The sequence below is a fragment of the Ahaetulla prasina genome, chromosome 1 (assembly GCF_028640845.1).
Source record: "Ahaetulla prasina isolate Xishuangbanna chromosome 1, ASM2864084v1, whole genome shotgun sequence".
NCBI classification, from domain to species: domain Eukaryota; kingdom Metazoa; phylum Chordata; class Lepidosauria; order Squamata; family Colubridae; genus Ahaetulla; species Ahaetulla prasina.
The window spans coordinates 248,874,407-248,880,271 of record NC_080539.1 but is presented as its reverse complement, the minus strand read 5'-3'; positions in this window follow the sequence as shown (position 1 = coordinate 248,880,271).

Below are 5,865 nucleotides of genomic sequence, written 5' to 3'. Positions count from 1 at the left end.
CCATCCACAGCCTCCAGCTGGCATAAAACCCAGAGAACTGGGAGGTTGTGATTGGTGTTTCTCTGATTAAACCTAGGGTTTTGTTTTGTTTTGTTTGGCAGGGAAACCTGCTTCCAAAGATACCTACGTAGCAGTGCATTTTACGATTAAGCTACCCTTTAAAAGATGAAGCCAAATAAGAGCAGTGACAAAACCTCACCCCTAGGAGAACTGCCAAGAAAGAGAATTTGAGAACTCTTGCACTTCTCAAGATGTACGCCTTGTATATGCATAGGTTTGGGGGTTTTTTTTTGTTTAAAGCAGGATACCTCAGTCTTTTGCAGCCCACAGGCACTGGTTTTATTTTTAAAAATTACAGAATCCGCAACAACAAAGTAGCTTCTCTGAAGCTGTGATTAATTCCAACTGATTTTGAAAGTCGACTTATTTGCTCAATCCACAATATAGTATTAAGTCATGATAAGCAGGGGTGAAATCCAACAGGTTCTGACAGGTTCTGGAGAACCGGTAGTGGAAATTTTGAGCAGTTCGGAGAACCAGCAAATACCTCCTCTAGCTGGCCCCAGAGTGGGCTGGGAATGGAGATTTTGCAATATTCTTCCCCTGGAGTGGAGCGTGAATGGAGATTTTGCAATATCCTTCCCCCAAGAGTGGGGTGGGAATGGAGATTTTGCAGTCTTCTTCCCCTGCCACGCCCACCAAATCACGCCACGCCCACCAAGCCATGCCCACAGAACTGATAATCTCTCAAATAAATTACTGTAATGCTATATGGGGCTGCCCCTGAGGAACATCCAGGCACTGCAACTGGTCCAACACATAACCATGCAGGTGGTTATGTGTGCTTTCTGATCAGTGCACATTAAACCTCTGTTTCCATAAAATGCATTAGTTGTCCATATGATTCTGGGTTCATTTCAAGGGGCTAGTTATGACCTATAAAGACTTGTATGGCATGGGATGGATTATTTGACAAACCACTTCTTCCTGGTTATATCTACCCATCCCATCACAACCAGCAGGAGAGGCAGGATATAGGTGTTTTCTACAGAACAGTGACATCTGGCTGTACCCAGGAAAAGATATTTTTCCACCCTACACCTGCTTGGGGCTCATCACCCCAGATCTTTGATTGGCCTTGATATTCGCAGCCTTTAGGAACACATTAAAGACATGATTCTGCCACTGCAGTCCAGCAATAGTGGGAAGCTGTTAGAATTAATATTATCATTGTGGTTGATATTGTTTTAGTTAAATTTATTAGCTGCCCAACTGATGGCTGTGTTGAGATGATGCAAGAGGAATTCTAACACTGATGATTTTCTGGTTAATAAATTAATTATGAATAGCTTTTATATCTATATAGGTTTTTAAATTTTCTTGATTTGATTGTTCTTGCTTGTTGTGAGCCACTCAGATATGGTGGGTGAATGAATGAATGAATGACTCAGGAAATAAATAAAACAATCCTTAGCTGTGTTTCTTTCAGAAAAGAAAAGAAAAAACATTCATAAAATTTGAGAAGCCCTGTGGTAACTAGTTTAAATGTTATTTATTAAAATAGTCTATTTTTTACACAGCCCTAATTAACTTCATTCATGTGGATGGGAGATGAATTGAACAAATGCATTTATTATTTTAGATAAATAATAAATGCGCAAAGTCTTAAGTCATATTAAAGTTTTTTTGGGGGGGGGGATTTTCTAGTCTAGTCTAACTCAGAGGGATAACATTGTAGAAATGGATTTTGTGGTTTGTAAGCAATGAATAATAATTTAACAAACCCAGCCAATGATGATGTATTAAATAAGTGCTGGTTGGGTAAATCAGGATTGGCTATAATAGGCAAACTGGTTTAATTTTAACTGATTCTTGTATCAAACAGCAATAATATTCTAACCTGTTTATTTTTTTAACATGCTTACAACAATTTTTTTTTTAAAAAAGAGCCAAAATTGCTCTCAGGTGAGCCCTGGTGTTCCGTAAAGATAATACACCTCTCAACAAAATCTATTTCCTATAGGGAAGAATCAGGTGGGGCATAATCAGCAATCATTAAGTAATCTCGTTAGAAACTTTATTCAGTTTGCTGTTGGTAAATTATTTTCTTCTTCCCGCAAGATGCATTAAAAATGAAAGTGCACAATCTCTAAAAAAAAATTGAGAGAATGAATGAAAACCTGAAGGGCTGGGACAAAAAAAAGAGAGGAACGAACAACTGAAAGCATGTAATGACAACAATCCTGGCAAATAGATGGGGAAGAAATGGAGATAGTGGCAGATGTTATTTTCCTGGGCTCCAAGATTACCGCAGATGGGGACTGCAGCCAAGAAATTAAAAAACATTCCAGGGGAGGAGAGCTATGGTAAATCTAGACAGACATCCTGCCAACAAATGTGCGTATAGTCAAGGCTATGGTTTTCCCAGTTGCAATATATGGCTGTGAAAGTTGGACCCTAAGAAAGGCTGAGTGCCAAAGAATTGAGGCCTTTGAACTATGGTGCTGGAGAAGACTCCTGCGAGTCCCTTGGACTGCAAAGCGAACAAAGCTGTCAGTCCTAAAGGAGATCAACCCTGACTGCTCTTTAGCAGGCCAGATCCTAAAGATGAAACTCAAATATTTTGGCCACCTAATGAGAAGGAAGGACTCACTGGAGAAGATCCTAATGTTGGGAAAAACTGAGGGCAGAAGAAGAAGGAGACAACAGAGAAAGAAGTGGCTGGATGGAGTCACTGAAGCAGTCGACGTGAGCTTAAATGAACTCTAGAGGACGGTGAGGACAGGAAGGCCTGGAGGAACGTTGTCCATGGGGTTGCGATGGGTCGGACACAACTTCGCAACTAACAACAACAATGACAATAAACAGTGATGACTGAATAGCTACAAAGGGAAGTTTCCCCTTGTAAGGCTTCCATTATTTTTTCCAATAATCAGCCAATGTTGCAGTCCTGGTGATAATTCTCAGCTGGGCAAAAATGTTTGCTTCCTTGATATCCTGGCAGGAATCTCCCTGTGGGGGGAGGGGACAAGTGACATTACCCCATTGTAAGTTGGAGACATAGGGAGATCAAATGCTAGAAGAAAACCTAGCATTTTATTTAGGTAATCCTATTATTACCAATTACCAAGCATTTATCTAAGTAGTTCTATTTGTTTGACATGCTTGCTCTGAGCTGCAAGGGGCAGTTGATAATGTCATATGAAGATCACAAGCCAGTCTGCACTGGAGTTAGTTAACCCTTCTAAACAATAAGCCAGTCTAGAAAATCTGCCTCTCATTTAACTTTTTATACATGTGCTCAATGGCACAACTCAGTGAATTGTGCAGAGAAAGATGGAGTATGGCAGTGACTCCAATCACAAACTTTCTGGACAGATTATCCAAAGTTGTGTGCTTTGATATACAAAGTTAGATTTTTATTCAAGAGGGTGATTGACAGGGTCAGTCAGGTTGTGCAAACAGAGCCAAGGACTGTTGGGAAAGGATGGGGGGAAAAGGGGTTTGACTTTACTTTATTGGCCACATAGGCCAAAGTGCTGAGTTCCAAACACAAATTATTACTAAAATCCAATAGAATCAATTTAAAATGGAATTGGAATAAAATACAATTTAAAATGAAATTGGAATAAAATACAATAATTTTAAGATATAGATAAATAAAATTATATTTTAGCATCACTCCTATAATCTACCCCTATCAGTCCCACATGTGCCGATCTCAACTGAATCATTTTACTCAAGTACTGTGCCATATTAAATGTTGTTTTCAAATTCTGGCTGCACATAAGTAAGTTGTTTTAATATGGGGTTCCCAATGGGTCATTCGTTTAGTATATGGACCAAGGTATTTGTCTCTCACACTCTTATATAGGACACAGTCAAATAGGATATGAGCCAGATTTTCTACCTCTGCCATTCCGCAAATGCAGAAAGTCCATCTATATATATAAAAAAAGATCTATGTATGTATGTATGTGTATACATATACATATACATATACATACATACACACACACACGCACACACGCGCACACACACACACACACACACACACACACACACACACATATAGGTCTTTGGTTATTCGGGTTTTCTCCCACGTAAAATTGGAGGTGTCTTGGCGACATTTTGACGAAGTCTCATTCGTCATCTTCATTCTTTTCCCAGAAGTTCAGTTTTGGAATAATGTCAAGGTTCCAGAAACACCTCTTCTGCATAAAAAAACCTCAGAAGCCATTGTCTTTCAGAGTTCTTTACTAGCATAAGGAAACTGGCACACGATGAGTGAAATTCCAAAACTGAACTTCCGGATTCTTTTCCCAGTTATACAAACCCCAAGAGTCCCACCCCCCTAACCCCTTTGCTGGTCACATGGTCCCACGTTCTCCCAGTTCATTCGAATATATTCTTGCCACTCCTCCTGCAGATGTGAACACCATCCGACCTTGACCGCTTGAAGAATGTTACCATACCCCTCAACCCCTCAGGGGAAAAATGTGGCAGCGTCTGAAACCCTAAAGCCTAGTATGGTTTCCAGGCCTGACACCGAGGGGCAGTCCTTTGATATTTCCAGGCCGGCCCCATGGGCCAGATTTAAGACTCCGTGGGTCGGATCTGGCCCATGGGTTTGACACCCCTGGTCTAAAGCCTGCTTATTCTTCTGCGAAGATGATTTTCCTCTACCAAGATTTCAATTCTATTCAAAAAGAACCTAGCATCAATCAGTCAATCAGACGGATGACTGGATTGTTCTAGCCCAGTTAACAGCATTCTCTGTTTTAAGACTGTTTGATATTGTATCAACTTTGTATCAACTTTAGCCCAAATTAACCTTTATTTTGGGTCACCTCTAAGTTTTTAGTGAGCCATCTGTCAGCCATTTATATGATCTTAAATCTGAACAATCTCGTAATGTCATGCTCACAGGCTGATGATTACTTTCATCACCTAAATGTACAGTAACCTCTGAAAAGAGGTCATCTTTATCTCTTGAAACACAGAAGAGATCTAGTACGCTACATGAGTGGGCTGAATGGTAAGTGTAAGGGTATATGTAGTTATTACGCTTACTTCCCAAGCTTTGAAGATTACCTTTAAAAATTAAAGAGACAAGGAGCAGACCAGCAGTATTACTTTTGTTGTCTCTAGAAAACTACTGAGGATGATTATCAAGAAATTCCTTTGGGAATCCTTTCTTTTGAGCAAACTCATGCAAAGATGGACCTAATTTAGCATTAAAATCTCCAAGCAATATAATTATGGCTTGAGGATACAGTATGGATATATTATCTAATATGACTTCTAAGCATGTCCAATAGTCAGGGTTATAATACAGGGATGTATTTGGAGGAATTTATACATTTACCAATATTAATTCAAACTCCTCATTTCTAAATTTCACAACTAGAAAATACGAAAAACTTATCTTCATTATATAGTTTCTCCCCCTGCCATTGCAATTCTTGCTTAATAAAAATACATAGTCCACCAGAGGATTAGCCCTTATTCTTTATTTTTTGGGCAGGGGAAGCCCATCCCTGAAAGCCTGGAAGTTGTACTAATTTGTCCTCTTCAGTTAACCAGGTTTCCTGGATGGCTATGACATCAAATTTAGATAGAAAACTCACTAGTTCACTGTCAACCACTTCTTTCCAGCCAGCTATTGTTACAAGTCACAATTTGTATAGAACTCCCGTAAACAAGATATTCTGACTGGATTGGTTGACTAGGGAATGAGGGTACCAAATATCAACTTGTTTTTGGAGCTGAATCAATATTGTCTATGCGATTGTAAACACAATTATCATAAAATTCAATATTCCTTCTCATAAGTTGTAATTGCTGCTCTTCTTTATCTTGATT